The 18,742-nt window shown below is 47.6% G+C and overlaps 1 pseudogene; it reads right to left on the minus strand.

The window, feature by feature from the left end:
* Nucleotides 1-3,218: 3,218 nt before the first annotated feature.
* LOC110744113 lies at nt 3,219-7,536 on the minus strand (annotated as a pseudogene).
* Nucleotides 7,537-18,742: the final 11,206 nt, after the last annotated feature.

Genomic DNA, 18,742 nt, shown 5'->3' on the forward strand with positions numbered 1-18,742 from the left:
ACAGAGCCAGACTCCGTCTCAAAAAAAAACAAAAAAAAAAAGAATACAATCTTGCTATTTGTTTATTTGTGCTGCTTGTTCTTTGTATCATCTCTCTTGGTTTCTTTTGGGTCAATAGGGCATTATTTTTTTAGTACCGCATTTCATCTCCTTTATTGGTACTTTATCTATAGCTCTTTCTACTATATTTGCAGCAGTTTCTCTAAAGATTACAATATGTAAACTTAATTTATCAAGTCTACTTTTTCTTTTCTTTCTTTCTTTCCTTTTTTGAGACAGAGCCTCACTCTTTTGCCCAGGCTGGAGTGCAATGGTATGTGCGATCACTGCTCACTGCAACCTCCTCCTCCTGGGTTCAAGTGATTCTCGTGCCTCAGCCTCACGAGTAGCTGGGTCTATAGTTGTACACCACCACACCCAGCTAATTTTTGTATTTTTAGTAGAGATGGGGTTTTCCCATGTTGGCCAGGTTTGTCTTGAACTCCTGACCTCCAGTGATCTGTCCAACTTGACCTCCCAAAGTGCTGGGATTACAGGTGTGAGCCACTGTGACTGGCATATCAAGTCTACTTTGAACTAGTATTATACCATTTCAATTATAATGTTAGAATCTTATGACAGGATATTCCCACTTACTCTCTCTCATTCTTTTCCTTCAAATAATGAATAATTTCATGTTGAAATTATTCAAATAATTTTCTCCCCCACCTCCTTGTCTAATCCTTTCCTTCTGGGGCTCCAATTATAGGTATTTTAGATGGCTTTACAGTGTCCCACAAGTCATTGAGATTCTGTTCAATTTTCTTTTTTCCCTTTTTTTTTTTTTTGAGGCAGAGTCCAGGTTGGAGTGCAGTGGCATGACCTCAGCTCACTGCAACCTCCATCTCCCGGGCTCAAGCAATTCTCCTGCCTCAGCCTCCTGAGTAGCTGGGATTATAGGCGTGTGCCACCATGGCCAGCTAATTATTGTATTTTCAGTAGAGAAGGGGTTTCAGCATGTTGGCCAGGCTGGTCTCGAACTCCCGACCTCAGGTGATCCGCCCAGCTCAGCCTCCCAAAGCCTGGGATTACAGGTGTGAGCCACCAAACCCGGCCTCTGTTCAATTCTTTGTTCTTGATTCTTTATTGATCTCTATTCTTTGTTCTTCAGTTTAGATAATTTTTATTGACTGCCTTCAAGTTCATTCTTTCTTCTGCAGGTCCAATCTACTTTTAAGCTCTTTCAATACATTTTTGATTTCAGGTATTGTATATGTTTATTTTAGGATTTGGTTCCTTTTTTAGTTTCCGTATCTCTCCTTAGTTTCCATCTCGCTCCTGAAATTCCTGTCTTTTTCTTTTTTATATTTATCTTTTCCCATATATTCTTTAATATATTTATAATACTTTACAATTCTTGTGGGCCAGTTTCAACACTGTATCATTTGTTGGTCTGCTTCTAGTGACAATCTCCCTCTATATTGTAGGTCACATTTTTCTGCTTTTTATCATCACTAGCAAGCTTTTATTGCCTTCTAAATATTGTGGTTGACACGTTTTAGAGACTTTGAATTCTGCTATCTTCCACTTAAGAATTTTTTTGTTGTTCTTGGAGGAAGTTTAATCACAAGCACATCATTTTGATCCTATGGAAACTTGATTTGAGACTTTTCAGAGCAGACATATTTCAATTTTGCCTTTAGTCCTCAGGCGTAGTCCTCAGTCCTGGGAAGTAGCCATTACTCTGAGGTGTGTCCTTTCTGGGGTTTTAATGGAAAGCCAGAGTGTTTACCAAGCTTTTCCTTTTTAAAAAGTAATTAAGTATTTTGGCCAAGCACAGTGGCTCATGCCTGTAGTCCCAGCCCTTTCAGAAGCTGAGGTGGGTGGATTACTTGGAGCCAGGAGTTCAAAACCAGCCTGGGCAACATGATGAAACCTCATCTTTACAAAAAAAATATAAAAATTAGCTGGGCGTGGCCGGGTGTGGTGGCTCATGCCTGTAATCCCAGCAGTTTGGGAGGCCAAGGCGGGTGGATCATGGCATCAGAAGTTCAAGACCAGCCTGGCCAATATAGTGAAACCCTGTCACTACTAAAAATACAAAAATTAAATGGGTGCGGTGGGGCACACCTGTAGTTCCAGCTGCTTGGGAGACTGAGGCAGGAGAATCACTTGAACCCAGGAGGCGAAGGTTGCAGTGAGCTGAGATCACACCACTATACTCCAACCTGGGCAACAGAGCAAGACACTGCCTCAAAATAAATAAATAAATATTAAAAATTGACAAAAATTATATGTATTTATCACATATAACATGATATTTGGAATATGTACAGATCGTTTCTGTAGGAGATTAAAGAAAAGAAATAGGTATACATTGTAAAATGGCTAAATTGAGCTAATAAACATTTATATTACCTCATATACTTATCATCTTTGTGGTGAGAACACCTAGAATCTATTCTCTTAGTGATTTTCAAGAATATAATACTGTACTTTGTGACTAACTATAGTCTCCACGTTGTAAACAGATCTCTTGAACTGCTTCCGCCTGTCTAACTGAAACTTTGCATCCTTTGACAACCATGTTCCTTACCCCCACGCCCACCTCCCAAGATCATCTAATGTGAATCGATCATTCAATAAATGTTGTTAAACACTTAAAGAGCTAATTCTGATCTATTTTTATAAGAGATATCACTTTCGTCAAAATCTCGGATATTAACTTAGAGCAAAGATTTAATAGTTTTAAAAAATCAGCCATAACAAAATAACAAAAACAATAATATAAACAAAACCAAACCTACCAATCAAGAAATTATAGAGTATATTTTCATAATTTTATAGACTGCCCAAGCATTTCAGCAAAACAAAGCCACACTGAAAAATATTGACAAGTTTGTGTGCATAAAACTGTCAATCTTGTTTATGGGAAAAAATGCAATAAGCAAAGTTAAAATTTAAATGACAAGCCAGGAAAAAATTTTTTTTTTTTTTTTTTTTTTTTTTTGAGACGGAGTCTCGCTCTGCTGCCCAGGCTGGAGTGCAATGGCCGGATCTCAGTTCACTGCAAGCTCCGCCTCCCGGGTTCACGCCATTCTCCTGCCTCAGCCTCCCAAGTAGCTGGGACTACAGGCACCCGCCACCACGCCCGGCTAGTTTTTTGTATTTTTTTTAGTAGAGACGGGGTTTCACAGTGTTAGCCAGGATGGTCTCGATCTCCTGACCTCGTGATCCACCCGTCTCGGCCTCCCAAAGTGCTGGGATTACAGGCTTGAGCCACCGCGCCCGGCCGAAAAAATATTTTTGATTGTGTATGACAAACATGAAGTTAATATTACTTGATGGGATCTGAGCTCTGCACTGTTTCTCTAGCACAGGGCAGCTGTTGAAATCTCTGGTCAGTGCTTGCTTTCCTCTGGATTCCTTGGAGCCTTGCCCTGTACCAGTGCAGCTTAGGAGTCAGCCAAGAACTTGAGAGGGGTTATATACAGATTTGGGGGTTCTCCCTCTGTTGGTCTCTTCTTTCTGGAATTCCTCCTCCCTCCTCAATTTCAGCTGCTCTGGAAGCCCTGATTCTGGCCTGATTCTTCATCCCAGCCTGTTGGCCTCTTTCTGCTGGAGTTGTATCCACACCTCACCCCACTCCCACCTACAGAATTCCAGACCCCCAGCACCGCAGAGTCTGAGGAATAACCTCAGTTACTGATCAAAATCAGTTCTTTAAATGTTTAACAACATTTATTGAATAATCAATCCTTTATTCACAGTTTAAAAGTGTAGCTCTGTCATATTTAGGTGACTAGATTTGCTGATTTGTTTCTGGTGTCTGTTCGTTCTGTTCCCTTAATCTGTTTATTTATCCTTCTGCTAGTCTCACAATGTTTTATTACAGTAAATTTCTTGAAGGAAAATTTGTATTATTTTAATTATTTTTATGTACAGAAAACTCAACAGTGTACATTTAACTCAGTTTAGTGGCAAGTTCTTTAGCCTTTGCCTTTGCCTTTTTGAGCTTGGCGATATGAACCACCGACTTGGGACCTAGGACATTGCCGCCCCAGTGACAGCAGATCTCATCGTATCTGTCATTGTAATTGGTCCTGATACCTTCCACCAGCTTAGCCAAAGCGCCTTTGCCTTCCGAGTTCACCTGGGTGAAGGCAACAGTGGCACAGGTCTTCCTGTGGACTACACGGCCCAGTCTTGCCTTCCCCTTGATAATGCAGTAAGGGACCCCCATTTTATGACACAGGGCAGGCAAGAAGACAACCAGCTCAATGGGATCCATGTCGTGTGCAATCACCATTGGCTGAGCTTTCTTGTTCTCCACCAAGGTGATGACGATGTTAACTCCTGCTTGAAGGACAGATGGTCTCTTAATGGGGACTTCCCCTTTGCCAGTAGTTTTCTTCTGGACTGGGGCCAACAGCCTCTGCTTCTTCTCTTGCTTTGTCTCTGGTCTGTACTTGTGAGTAGCTGTTTGGTGGTCCAGGGCCTGGGTGAACTGGTTAATCGCAGAAGGCACTCTCAGCTGCTTATAGAGGATGGCTCTCTGCCTCTGCAACCTGATATAGCGGGGCCATTTCACAAAGCGGGTGAGGTCTCTTTGGGGCTGGATGTCCTGTCCAATGCCAAAATTCTTAGGCCTTTTCTCAAACGGGGGATTCACCACTTTGTTGGCCTCCTGCTTCTTCATGACAGCAGGGGCCGGAGCCACCTTCTTCCCCTTGGCCTTCTTTCCTTTCGATATCTTGGGCAGCGGGAGGAGAGACTATTACAGTAATTTTATGGTACTTACTTTATTTGTGTCTGGCAAGACATGGGCCTCTGCTTGTTCTTTCTTTCTTTCTTTCTTTCTTTCTTTCTTTCTTTCTTTCTTTCTTTCTTTCTCTCTCTCTCTCTCTCTCTCTTTCTTTCTTTCTTTCTTTCTCTTTTCTTTCTTTCTTTCTTTTTTCCTAAAATTTCTCCAAGGTTTGCATGTATTTAACCCTGCAGATGACATTTACAATTAACTTCTCAGTTAGTTGTTTATAAGGTTCTTGTGGCCTGTGGATCCTTTGAGTCCAGGAGTTCGAGACCAGCCTGGGCAACAAGGGGAAACCCCATCTCTACTAAAAATACAAAAATTAGCTGGGCATGGTAGCCCTTGTTTGTAGTGCCAGCTACTTGAGAGGCTGAGGTTGGAGGTTCGTTTGAACCCAGAAGGCAGAGGTTGCAGTAAGCTGAGATCATGTCACTGTGTGTTTGTGCTTATGTTCACACTGCATTAGATGAAGGGTTATTTTGAGAACTTGGATACAGTATGGTGCTTTGGAACTTGTGGGAGAGTAGAGGGGACGGGATGGGCGTAGCGAGGTTGCAGGGGGCTTCCATTGCTGTGGTTGCGGCAGCAAAGCCTCTCTAATGGGATCCACCACTTTTCTAAGGCACCTGCCCTCCTTGTTAGCCCGCAGCCGCAGACTCCAGGGTCCCGGGATAGGTGGGGTCAAAGAAATGCAGGGCTCTGGCCAGAGGGACCCTCGGCAGCACCCTGCGGTTCCCGTGAGGCCCAGGCAGCGGTTCTGGCACTGCCGCTAGGGTCGCTCTCAGACTGGAGGGCGCGGAGGATACACGGAGCCGTTTGCCTGGGTCCGCGCTCGGCTGTCTTAGCTCACGGGGCGATCTCGGGGACGCCCAGCGTCCGCCCTGTCACCCTGCGCCGCGTCTAAGCAGCCAGCCCCAGCGGCCGGAGGGTCGCGTTGGTTGGGGCGTGGGGCAGCTGGAGGGCTGAAGGTCCCCAGTGCCGCCTCCCGGGTGAGGGGCGGAGGCGAAGATCGCCGAAGTCAGCCCGCCCCAGGTTCGGCACCCTGGAGCCCGAGTGCATCCCAGGGCTCGCGGCATCCGGTGCTGGCTGACGGCCAGTCCCCCAGCCTGTGGCTCCAGGATGCGCTTAAGGCTGTCCCCCATACCGCAGAACCCTCCTTAGGGAGTAGTCTTCCTGGGACTTTGTGACCAATGGGAATCATCACTTCTTCTATATGACAGCAGAGTTGTTGCAGATAACTTGCCATATTGGTTTTGTCCATCACTACCTCAAAATCACAGTCCTGTGTAGACCTGCCACCTATTCCCCATCCCCCCAGCACACCTCTGCAGGGCCAGCCTCAGGTTTACACTGCGCACAGTAAACATTAGCCCCCCAATCACCTTTTTAAAATTGTGTGCTCTTTAGGGAATAAGATTTCAGTTTAAATATTTCGGGAATTGATTTCAGAGCGTGTAATGGGGTAATCTTAGAGCAATAATTTTGATGTATTCAAATCAACGGTAAACATTTCTACAAATGGTGGAAAAGGAGAACCACCTCAATTAAAATCGGGAGCTATAGACAGACACCAACTGTCACCACCATTGCTTAATATTGTTTTAGAGATCCAAACAGATGAAATTTTAAAATGAAATTAAGTGGCATGAACATCTAGTAAAAATAAACAAGGCCATCTATTGTTCCTATAATTGGAAAACTAGAGACACAAGTTTTAAAAAAAAGTCTGGAGTATGTGAATTTGGGAAGTTTGCTCAACCAACCTGAACATGCCCAAGGAGTCTTTGTCTACTCTAGGAACAAGAACCTTATAAATAAATTTCATAAGAAAGCTACACAAATTTTATTTTAGACAAACTGTAACATGGTAGTGAAACAGAACAGTTCACAGTTAAGTTACATAAACATCTGTTAAACTTAACAAAGTCACTCAATCCATATATGATGAATTAAAACTACTTTAAAAATAAATAAATAAAGGGTGTTGCTTAAGGTTTGGAAGGGGTTTTGAAGGATCTATTTGAACTTTGATTGGGGCAGCCAAGATGATTATTCCAGTATCAGCAGCGGACTTTAACCATAATTGATCAGGTACTACCTTTAGCAGGTTTTGTAATTTTCATTACTCAATAATTCAGTGTCTTCTATGGGGATATAGACTGCAATTAAATTAGATTTTGAAAAATTTGTTATGTCTAGTAACTCAGTTTTATCATCTAATTCTAAATACATTTTCCTTTTTTGGGGAGAAAGAAATGTATTATATAATTCTAAGTCTTTTTCTATAAGATGGATGGGAGCTGATTCAACCAAAAGAAAAACATAAGTCCCTTGTAAGTGAAATAGCTGAAAAGCTACAGGCTGAGATTTATAAGCCAATACAGGAGTATTTGTGACACCCACCATTTGAATTTTTTGTTTACTCCAAGGAATGAATCTTGTAATAAGGTTAGGTGTATTATAGATAATGTGGCTCCAGTGTCAACAAAAGCTTGTGTTCATTCTCCATTTAAAATAATTTTTTTTCCCCAAAGTAGAGCCAGGATCATAAGCACAAATATTTAATTTAAATTTCCTGAGAAAACCAATTTCCTGGTCCTGGTGAGAATCAGGAAATTCCTGAACTATGTCTTTAAGTTTTACCTTTGACCATGATTGAGAAACTATGGTAGGTTCTCACCTACCAGACACTGGCTGTTTGAGAAATGGAGCAGAAGGAGGAGGAGGAGGAGGTATATCTGGGCAAGGTACTAAAGGATAAAGAGAAGGAGGAGACAATAAAGAATAATAAAAAATAAAGAGACAGAGGAGCTGAGGGAGGAGAATAAATTTCAGCAGTCTTTAATTCAGAATTTTTTAAGACAACTTTTTATTCTCTTGTAAAGAAATAACTTTATTATAACCTCTTTAGAAGCATCCAAGTATCATTGAAAATAACTCTCCCAATTATTTTGTTTTATCTTATAGCTGGCTTTTTCTAGTTGAGCACACAATTAAATTAGTTAGGCATTTCAAAGGTACTACATTTTGTCTATTGCAACTTAGGATTTTCTTAGGTCAAGTAAGACCATTTTTCCAAATATTGACAGGAGGTGGTGCCATAAGTATTGTACATAAATCCAGCTGGAGTTTCTAAAGATGGATTCTTTCTTAAAGAGGACTCAGTTTTAGATGGAAGATGGACCATAATTTGGATTTTCTTTTTAAGTGGCCAAAGACTCAAAGAGAGTAAAATAAAAATTTTTTAAATTTTTAAATTTTATTTATATATTTATTTTGAGATGAAGTCTCTCTCTGTCACCCAGGCTGGAGTACAGCTGCACTATCTCAGCTCACTGCAACCTCTGCCTCCCAGGTTCAAACGATTCTCCTCCCTCAGCCTCCCAAGTAGCTGGGATTACAGGTGCCTACCACCATACCTGGCTAATTTTTGTATTTTTAGCAGAGACAGGGTTTCATCATGATGACCAGGCTGGTCTCAAACTCCGCATGTTGGGCTCCACCCACCTTGGCTCCCAAAGTGCTGGGATTACAGGTGTGAGCCACCGTGCCCAGCTGGAAAAGATGTTTTGGATCTAGTATTCTGCTTAACAGGGATTACTCCTCGAGGTGTCACCCACGAGTCACTTCTACCCTCTTATGTGTTTCAGTGAAACCCAGACATTTCTGGGGGCTTAGGGCCCTGGGATACCAACCCTTCATGTGTGCCCAACAGGTTAATCAGATTTCCCCACATGTTCTTCCTTGGGGTTTCCCTGTAGGGACCTTACACAGCAGAAGCTATGATCTGTGACACTCCTGTGTGGCCTCAGTTACCTAAGGTGCCTTTCAGGTGGGAGGAACAGTGGCCGTTATTTAGGACTGTCTCAGGTCAAGTAAATCACATCCTCAGACAAAGCCTTTTATGAATTTTTGGTCACTCAAAAAGAAAATCTAAATGTCAATTTTAACCAAGCTCCAAAACCTGGCCAGTTTAAAACCTCACATTTAGCTTAAGCCACAAGCATTCACTTTCTCTTTTTAAAAAGAAACTGCTTTCTATTTAACCAATTTTTTTTTGAGACAGAATCTCACTCTGTCACCCAGACTGGAGTACAGTGGTGCAATGTCAGCTCACTGCAATCTCCACCTATTGGGTTCAAGCAATTATCTTACCTCAGCCTCCCAAGTAGCAGGGACCACAGACATGCATCACCATGCTCAGCTAATGTTTTGTATTTTTAGTGGAGATTGGGTTTCACCATGTTGGCCAAGCTGGTCTTGAACTCCTGGCCACAAGTGATCCAACCGCCTCAGCCTCCCAAAGTGCTGGGATTACAGGTGTGAGCCACTGCACCCAGCCCCAAAATTTGAATGAGAGAAAAGTTGCAAACTTTAGCAAGCGAAACAGACAAAATCTTAACCTCAAAGGAAAGTAAAACTACAAACTTGCAGAAGTTTGTAACAGAATCTCTGGAGAAATAACAATAAAGTGACTACCTCAAAGCCAAAAGTTGAGCTTCAATTCTAGCTCTACTGAGTGTGGAATTGGGTTGCTTGAATGAAGTCTGAATCTCAGCCAGAACTAGGAAGATATGAAACCTGAGAGAAGTCTTACCAGAGACCCCCGCCAGCTCTGATGAGGTCAGACGAGTAAAAACCGCTCATGCTGGTACCAAACCTTCGAGTGCCAGCAAAGCAACGAGGATCACAGGAGGCTTGCTTCAGGTCCTATCTGCAGTTGCCAAAATGTCAACTTAAAATAATCAAAAGGATCAGAGTCTAATTTAAAGAGAGTGCATTCAAATACAAAGTTTGAGGATGGCCCACTCAGAAACATCAACTGCGAAGAGATGGAGGCAATGTTCTGAAGTCGAGAAATTAGGGTTTCATTTATAGATGCAGAGACAGAGATGTTTTTAGCAGGATTACAACGTTTTTCATATGAAGTTGGCACATACTTCCAGCAATTTGATTGATGATAGGCAATGCATCCTTTTTGGAAAGGGTACATTTAGCATTTTTAATATAATGGTTGTAACAGTCACGGGTTTTCTGTCATCTGGTTTAGGCAAAGCAGGACAACAAAGGGGAAGTTAATCTATAACAAGAGTCATTAATTAAGAAGGCAGGAGGCTTTTGTCCCTGATATAATTTAATTCTCTCTAGTCATTGTACAGAACAAAAAAATAAGAAAGCAAGTTAATCTATAATCTGAGAAACAGAAGTTGGAACCATATGTGACTAAGATCACATTCACATTTCTCTCAAGGTTTAAAGTGGGTTTTTTTGGGTTCCAACAACTTTTAAATTATATTTATTTTCACACAAGAAAGCAGGAGGGATGGGACCGGAAACTGGCTTTCAGTGCTATTTCATTTTTAAAGAATGTGCTTGCATCAAGTAGATCACAAATGAAAACCACAACAAACCCAGAAACTCCCTTGTTCTGACAGGAGCTCTCACGCATCAATCTCATCATGTGGTGACTCGCCCCTGTCCCCTGCTGGGGACACAGAGTCCTTGGCGGGGACACATGGGCAGGAGCAGCTGCTCTTCACACTGGTGTGAAATCGTAGGCTTCTGGTCCTCCGGGAGAAGCTGTTAAGTTTTTGCTACCAGAACTAGGATTCTAGGAGGCTTTTAGATGACTAGGAAGAGGCTGAGACTCCTGGTGGGGACTCCTGCTGGGGAGTTTCTGGACCGCAGCCCTCTTGGTGTGAAAAGAGCAGAGGACAGGGCCAGGCTAGAGGGTCTGCACCCTGGGGCTGGAATTGGGACCCAGCTCTGGGCGTCCACTCTCAGTGTCAAATGTAGGGGCAGCCCCAAGCGTTGGAAGTCGCCCTGCACCCTGGCAGCCGCCTCTTGGTCTCTGTTTCCCATGCCGTGCTCTCTGCCCCACCCTCCTAGGAAGGCCCAGAAGCTTCCAGTCAGGCCTGCAGCAAAGTCTGCTCCTGTCCCTCCAGTGAAACGCTGCCCCAGACGTCACTCGCCCACTCAGGCTGTGCTATGGGGGCAGCTGCCACACTCTGGGGTCCCCTGGTCTCCCAAGGAGTCCCCGCCCTCACAGAGTGTTGGTCAGCTCTTCTAGCTCTGAGGAATTGCAGTATACCTAAGGAAATGGGAAGGCCAGAGTTGCAGCCAGGTGTCGGGGCTCAGGGTTCTGAATGGACAGTGAGGCCTCGAGGACCAGGTAGTTCTTTCAGACTCAGGCTGGCTTGGGGGACCCAGACAGAGCAAACAACCAGGCCTGCAGGGGCCAGGGACTTGGTGCAGGCAAAGCCTAGGAAGGAACAGCTCATAAGACCCCCAGGCAGTTCTTGGGGAGACCCAGAGGACTCCATCCCTCCCCGTCGCTGCCTAATCATAGCTCTGAACACCCCTCATCTTCTTCACTGCTCTTAACTTTTTCTGTGCCAGGAACCCCTTTAGAGTCCTGTGCAGCCTATGGAGTCCTTTTCAGAGGTGCTCTTATTTTACTGTATTTTAACATCTTTTTATTGAGACAAGATCTTGTTCCGTCACCCAGGCTGAGTGCAGTGGCATGATCACAATTCACTGCAGCCTCAACCTCTCGGCTACACCCAGACAATTTTCTGTAGAGATGGGGTCTCACTATGTTGCCCAGGTTGGTCTCAAACTCCTGCCCTCAAGTGATCTTCTCACCTCAGCCTCTGAAAGTGCTGGAATTGCAGGCGTGAGCCACTGTACCCAACCCCAGGAGTGCTTTTTTTTTTTAACTAGAGTCTTGCTCTGTTGCCCAGGCTGGGGTGCAATGGCACAATCTCAGCTCACTGCAACCTCTGCCTCCCAGGTTCCAGCGATTCTCCTGCCTTAGCCTCCCCGGTAGCTGGGATTATAGGCATGCGCTACCATGCCTGGCTAATTTTTGTATTTTTAGTAGAGACAGGGTTTTGCCATGTTGGCTAGGCTGGTTTTGCACTCCTGACCTTAGGTGATCTGCCCACCTTGGCCTCCCAAGTTGCTGAGATTAAAAGACTGAGCCACTGGGCTGGGCCTAGGAGTGCTTTTAATGTGTAAGACAAAATACATAGGATTGCAAAGTAAGCCAGTGACATTAAACTGTTGTTACCAAAATATTAAACAATAAACTTATAATCAGGTAAACTATGTGCTTCTTCATTTAATGAACCAACCACAGAATCTGGTGGCAGGTCTATGCAGGACTGTGATTTTGAGGTAGTGATGAACAAAACCAATATGGCAAGTTATCTGCAACAACTCTGCTGTCATATAGAAGAAGTGATGATTCCCATTGGTCACAAAGTCCCAGGAAGACTACTGCAGAGGTTTTGCCCTTGTTCGTAATGGAGGGAAAACCTACATTTCAGCTAGAGGTTACTGCCCTGAATTCTACCCACAGACACCAGGCCTCCTGGCCCCTCCTACCTCATAGCTTCAGCTCCTGTGCCTGTCTGCCCTGGGCACCAGGTGCCTGGATCCTTCATCACCACTGCTTCTCCACACTCTTCAGAGGTTTAGGTCCTGGCAGAGGCCTGAATCCAGCTTGGGCCCCCAGGCTGCAGGTCATAGAAGAGGGGAGAGTTTGCTCCCTGGCCCAGTCAGAAAATAACAGCAACATCCAGAGCAGAGATGAAGCTGGGAGCCAGGGGAGCTGGAGCAAATGAGGTAGGGGAGAGGGAAACACATTAGATCCATGTAGGTATGTGGCTGAAGGCTGGCTGTGGCTTTGTGTTACACAGCATTTAAAAAAATCCCAGTGTTTAGGCTATACCACAGGCCAACTAAATTGGAGTCTCTGGGGGTAGGCTATCATTAATAATCCAGGTGGCATAACATTTTAAATTCCCAGGTAATCATCTTGGGGATGTGCTGTACAAACATGGAAGCCCCACGGGCACCAAGATGTTGCCTCTCCTGCTTCAGCAGCCCCTGTAAGATTGGAGCCTGGATTCTGGGTGAGGCATAAGCTGAGTACTCTGCATGCCTTCTTATGAGGCCACTCGGAAGCCCTGAGAGGCAGGTGTTAGTATCTCCATTCTATGGGTGAGGAAACTGAATCTCAGAGCTGTGTGGTTCCTTGTCACTTCCCAGTTCCCTGTAGCAAATATTGGCAAGGCTGGGATGCCCGCCAAGGTTGACCTGATCGTGTTGGGCCTGATGGGAGATGGAATTTACACTGTTTTTACAGCTTGGGGAGTTTGCCTGCAATGCTGACATGTCTACAGTCACAAATTCGAATGCAGGATTTTCCTTTCTTTCTTTCTTTCTTTCTTTCTTTCTTTCTTTCTTTCTTTCTTTCTTTCTTTCTTTCTTTCTTTCTCTCTCTCTCTCTCTCTCTCTCTCTCTCTCTCTCTCCCCCTCCCTCCCTCCCTTCCTTCCTTCCTTCTTCCTTTCTTTCTTCCTTTCTTTCCTTTCTTCCTTTCTTTCTTTTTCTTTCTCACTCTGTCACCCAGGCTGGAGTGCAGTGACTTGATCTTGGTTCACTGCAACCTCTGCCCAAGTTCAAGTGATTCTCTGGCCTCGGCCTCCCAAGTAGCTGGGACTAGAGGTGCCCACTACCACACCCGGCTGATTTTTATATTTTTAGTAGAGACAGGGTTTTTCCATGTTGGTCAGGCTGGTCTCGAATTCCTGACCTCAGGCAATCCACTCGCCTCAGCCTCCCAAAGTGCTGGGATTACAGGTGTGAACCACCGCATCTGGCCCGAAGGCAGGGTTTTCATTCAGACTCTTGCAGTGCCACTCATGCACTGCTGAAATCAGCGAGGGGTTGCGGGGCAATCACAGAACAGACCCAGAGACACATCTCTATGCCAGAATAGGTCTTCACTAAGAACATCTCTGATGTTTCCTGTAGATTTCCATCCTGCTTCATTTGTCTTTTACACCTCTCCTCTCTGCAAGGTCAGAAACTGCCCTGGGCTGTCATAAATCAAAGTGGGTGACTCTCTCCCTCAGACAAATGCCCCACTTTGTAGGGAATGACTCAGACACTTGATTGTGATCAGCTATAATATTTTGAGGAAGAAAAGTGCTGTTCCAACAAGTTACCAAAAGGACAGAAAGGTATATAATCCATGGGTCTCTGTTCCTCTCTCTGTGTACCCCAATTAGAGTGCTCCGTGTGCAAACAAGGAAATGTCAAAGGTGCTAAGGAAAGAATTTCTTTTTAAAAATCCTATAGCAAGCTCTGGATTTCTGCTGCGTGTTCCCAAAGCATGTGAAATACAGGACCACCCACTGGCTGGGGTTTTTTTACATCCACATGGCTCTCTCGGGAGTAGTAAATTTTCACATAAAAGTTTGTTCTTTTAGCTTTCCTCACGTTTTCCTCAGCCATTCTGTTTCCCAATTCCTGTCTCTCATCTGATCCTCTCAAAAGAAGCCTCCAGCAAAGGGAGGAACAGGCCACTCTGGGGCATGGCTGTGTCACCATTCTACACAGCCATGCCCCATGGTAGAATGATGTCCACTCTACATCAGGCTTGCCTGAGGTGGCCATGGTGTCTTAGGCAAACCGGAGTGTGGCTCAGTGCTATAGGAGTTTAATGAATGCATGGCACTCAGATGGGTGTGATGTTGGAGCCCCCCAGACCAGACTCGCTGAGACGATACACGCAAACTTGGCAGGCCGGGCACTGGGGACAGCCCTGAGCATCCAGGGTCAGCACCCCAGGCCAGGAGATGTGGGTGCCATCAGCAAGAAATCAGGCGGTACCACAGGTGCTCCAGTCAGGACAGGAAATGGCCTCACCATGCTTTGCAGACTCTATCCATCATCAGCCCTCCTTGGAGCCGCGGCTCCGTCCCCGTCGGCTTCCTTTGGCCAGGATAGGCTGCACAGGGGAGAACGCAGTGGGAGCACTCCTGAGCGGGAGTGAGGGGAGGGAGGAGCCATGGAGAGCAGGGTGGGCCACGGGGACTGACAAGACCTCGGAACGTTAGCAGGGCCACCGGGTCATTTGGCTGGCTCCCAGCGGGCAGGCCCACACTTAGGCGGCGGGGGTGATGTCCCCAGGCCAGGGGCAGGTAAAAGGGCAGAGCTGCACCTGGGGTTCTATGGTTTAAGGCGGCAGAAAACTGAGTTTCTGCGTTTCTTTTTTTTTGAGACAGAGTCTCGCTCTGTCATCCAGGCTGGAGTGCCGTGGCGCGATCTCAGCTCACTGCAAGCTCTGCCTCCCAGGTTCATGCCATTCTCCTGCCTCAGCCTCCCGAGTAGCTGGGACTACAGGTGCCCACCACCATACCCGGCTAATTTTTTGTATTTTTAGTAGAGACGGGGTTTCACCATGTGAGCCAGGATGGTCTTGATCTCCTGATCTCGTGATCTGCCCACCTCGGCCTCCCAAAGTGCTGGGATTACAGGCTTGAGCCACCGCGCCCGGCCGAGTTTCTGTGTTTCTAACTCCTCCCCTCAAGCCATAGGGAAGAAGGTCCCATCCTGAAAGGGTTTGCCAGCTTCCAGAGGAGGGAGGGAGGCCCCAGGTGAGCTGCTGGCCAGATGCCTACAGGACTGTGCTTGCTAAGACATTTAATATTCCCCTGGCAACAGCTCCTGGGTGTTTCCTAGTAGTCTCTGAATAACCAGATAGCCTCTTCCAGTCCCGGGATAAGGAAACCGATCCCCAGAAGTGGACAGGATGGGCATGGCATGGGAGGGGCATAGCAGTATTGCTTGCTGGGCTGGGCTGGAGGGCAGGGAGCCCCGTCTCCTCTCTGGACAGCCGGTACTGTGGCCAGAAATACAGAAACGCAGGGGCCAGGAGCCTCCAGGGCTCCTAGCTTTTCTTTCAGCTCTTCTTGCAAGGGCTTTCAGAAAATATGTACGGGAGATAGGAATAATGGGGCCCATAGGCCCATAAGTAAAGTCAGTATCCATCAGGGGTTGTGGGCAGTGGCCAGGACGGCTGGTTCATTTCAGTCCCCCAGAGCGTGGTTATGCGTCTGCCGAGGGCCTGCTGCTGAGTCGTTTCTAAATAGCACACTTCCTCTTCCTGCTGCCCCAGCCAGGCCCTCAACCCTCTGTGCAGCCCCAGGGCAGCTCTCGGGCCTCCTGCTCTTGTGGCCCTGCTACTCCCCTGAGGATGAGGGGCTAGAAAGCTTTTCCCACCTCCAACCATGCCAGCGAGGTGTGAAGAGCAGGCAGCAGTCAGTGCGTAGCTGTGGGCCGGGGCTATGTGTACTACTGCACACGCTCAGTCCTCTGCGTCTCCCTGGAGCGACGAGGGGCAGAGCAGAGGTGATGGGCCATAGACTCCTAGGCCAGGCTGAGCAGAAGGGTGGCTTAGGCTGATCCAGAGGCTGGCCAGGGAGCGAGCCACCAAATGCTGCCCACCCAAGAGCCCCTGTGGGTTACATGGGAGGGCTAACCTGCAGGCCATGGGTTGGGGACACACCATCTACTGGCTACGGCGGCGGGTGGGGGTGGGTGGGAGGAAAGACATCACGTCTGTAGTGACAGCTGTTGTGTGCTCCATTACCCTTGCCCTGCTCTGCTCTCTGTTATAGGAACCACATCTCCCCAGTTTCCTTCCCAGGTTTGTGGGTAGGCCTGACCATGGCGGGGCTCCTGCGGAAGATGGGAGGCCAGAGTTGGCAGTGAGGGCCCCACACCCCTGCTCTGCTCACCATGCACCTCTCCAACAGCCAGCCGTGCCTCCTTGTGAGTGCCCTGCCTTGGTGGCACCCAGCTGGAGAGCCCCAGCCCCTGGAATCACAGCAGCCCCTTCCTCCTGTGGTCCTTCCAGCCTTGGCCACAGCAGTGTGCTCCACTGGCGCTCATCTCTGGGGTGCCTCAGTGTCCCCTCAGATCAGCTCTTCCACCACCTGTTACCAACCCCTGAAGTCCTCCCAAGTGTCTATACCAGCACCTCTCCCATTTAATGTGAGGCCATCCTCGTGCATCCACACCTGATCACAGGTCTGGGAAGTCTGCGCTTCTAACAAGCTGCAGGAGGGGTGCACATCAGCAGCCAGTCCTCCAGCCGCACTTTGAGAAGCAAGGACCAGGGAGATTCTGGGTTTCCTGATACTATGTGTCAGGTGCTCTGCTAGGCAATGGGTCTCAAAGATGAACAAAACCAACCTGTCTGCATTCCAAGGAGGGAGACAGACACGGTCAGACAACAATCACTGCAAATGACACTATCACCATCCGTGGATGCTCTGAGGGATGGACAGGAGGAGGTGAACAGCTGGGCCCTTGGCAGTCTTGGGGAGGTGGTATTTGAGCTGAGACCCAGAGTAGGGGACAGGGGAAGGTTTCAGGAGCAGTGTGTGAGCAGAGGCTGGGTGACCAGAGGAGCTGTGTGCCTTCAGTGATCTGAGAGGAGGCCAACCTGGTCTCCAGGCACGGAGCTAGGCAGGTTCAGTGGCTCCTCCTCTCTCAGCAAGAGAAGATTCACCTGAACTCAGCTTCCCAAGGGATCAGGCCTCCTCCTCCTGCAAGGCCTAATCCAGCTTTCAGCAAGGTCTCCAGGTGCTGGCAGTTGGAGCTCTCAGACACCTCCCCAATCAGCTGGCAGTCACACCCAGACTGCCCGGCGCCCGAGCTCGGCTGCTCGTCCCGCAAACAAGGCTACTCTGGAGCATGCATGGAAAAGGGGCAAGAGCAAGGGCAGGTCCCTGGGGACACTGAGCCCCATGCAGTGACAGCAGCCTGGCCCATGCACACACAGAGGAAATGACGTGCCTCTTGCTGCTGAGCCTTGGTGTTATGTGCTTCACCCTAAAGCCCACTTCTTATCCCCACATACCAGGTGATGTAGTACCTCCCTCCACCCGCCTTGCCACATTTGGGCTATGTCTCTGTCTTAAGAGCTATGGAAGCCACCAAAGGGTTAAGTGTAGGATTATCTGGAATTTGTGTTTCCACCTGCCTTTAAGGCTGCATCAGGAAGCAAGGGCTGGAAGGGAGGAACCAGAACAAAGGGGGCCACAGGAGGGGAAATGTCACTATCAGTGCAGGGGTCCTTGGGACCATCGGCAACCCTGGCACCAAGCACTGAGGTCAGCCTGCCCCTGGGAATGGCACCAGGGGAGGAGGAGATGCCCAGGATGGTCTCCAAGGGAGTGGGAGACCAGCCAGAGTGGGGACTGGGAAGACTCTGAGGACCCCTTCCACACTTGTTCCTGCGTTGAGATTCTTAGATGGCACAGGCCCATGAGACCATCAATGATCCCAGGTCTCAAGAGGCTGGGCCCCACCCTGAGCCAAGCCTGCAGAGGAGGAGAAGTGCTGAGGGAAGGTGAGCACAGCCAGGCACCCAGGAAGACAGGAGCCACCTGGTCGGAGGGGGGTGATGGAAGGCCAGGGTTTCCACAGGTCAGACCACAGCTTCCAGCCAGGACAGCTTGGGCAGCAGTAGTCGTAGGAGACACCTGGAGGCTGAGGCTGCCCACACGGCCCTCCTGGCTCCATTGGATGGCAGGCTCCAGGCAGACGAGCTGCCAGGTTGGTGTGGGGTGCCAAGGTTGGGAGCATGAGAGCCATGGGGGGCCTCCCCAGTGGGACAGAAGCACAGGAGTGAGGGGATTGGGCCCTGAGGAGATCTCAGTGTCACCCGCAAGGGCTGCAGTGTGCAGGCCATGGAGAAAGGATATTGCCAGGTGAGACGTTGGCTTCCAAAGGCCCCAGGCGGGGGACTCTGATTCCTCCGACCTTTCCCTGAGGTGCTCCTTTGAGGTCTGTGGCACCCTGGGTATGGCATGTGGATTCCCGCCTCTTGTGTCCACCTGACAAGCACTTCTCCCGTGGACTCCCGTGCCTGCTCCATCACTTGCACCTTGCCTTAATTAGCAGGTTAGAGAGTGGGGTCCATATTGAATGGGACGTTGTGTTGACTCAGAATTGCTCCCAGCTGCGAGGAATTGTTAAACCCCTACATTAAAATGCAAACAGCTGGCATTGAGCCTAGGGACAGAAAGCAAAGCCAGCCCTTCAGCCTCACAGGGTGGCCTCTGTGAGCCAAAGCCCTGAAGTGGAAGAGCCTC

The sequence above is a fragment of the Papio anubis genome, chromosome 11, assembly GCF_008728515.1.
Source record: "Papio anubis isolate 15944 chromosome 11, Panubis1.0, whole genome shotgun sequence".
Classification (NCBI taxonomy): Eukaryota; Metazoa; Chordata; class Mammalia; order Primates; family Cercopithecidae; genus Papio; species Papio anubis.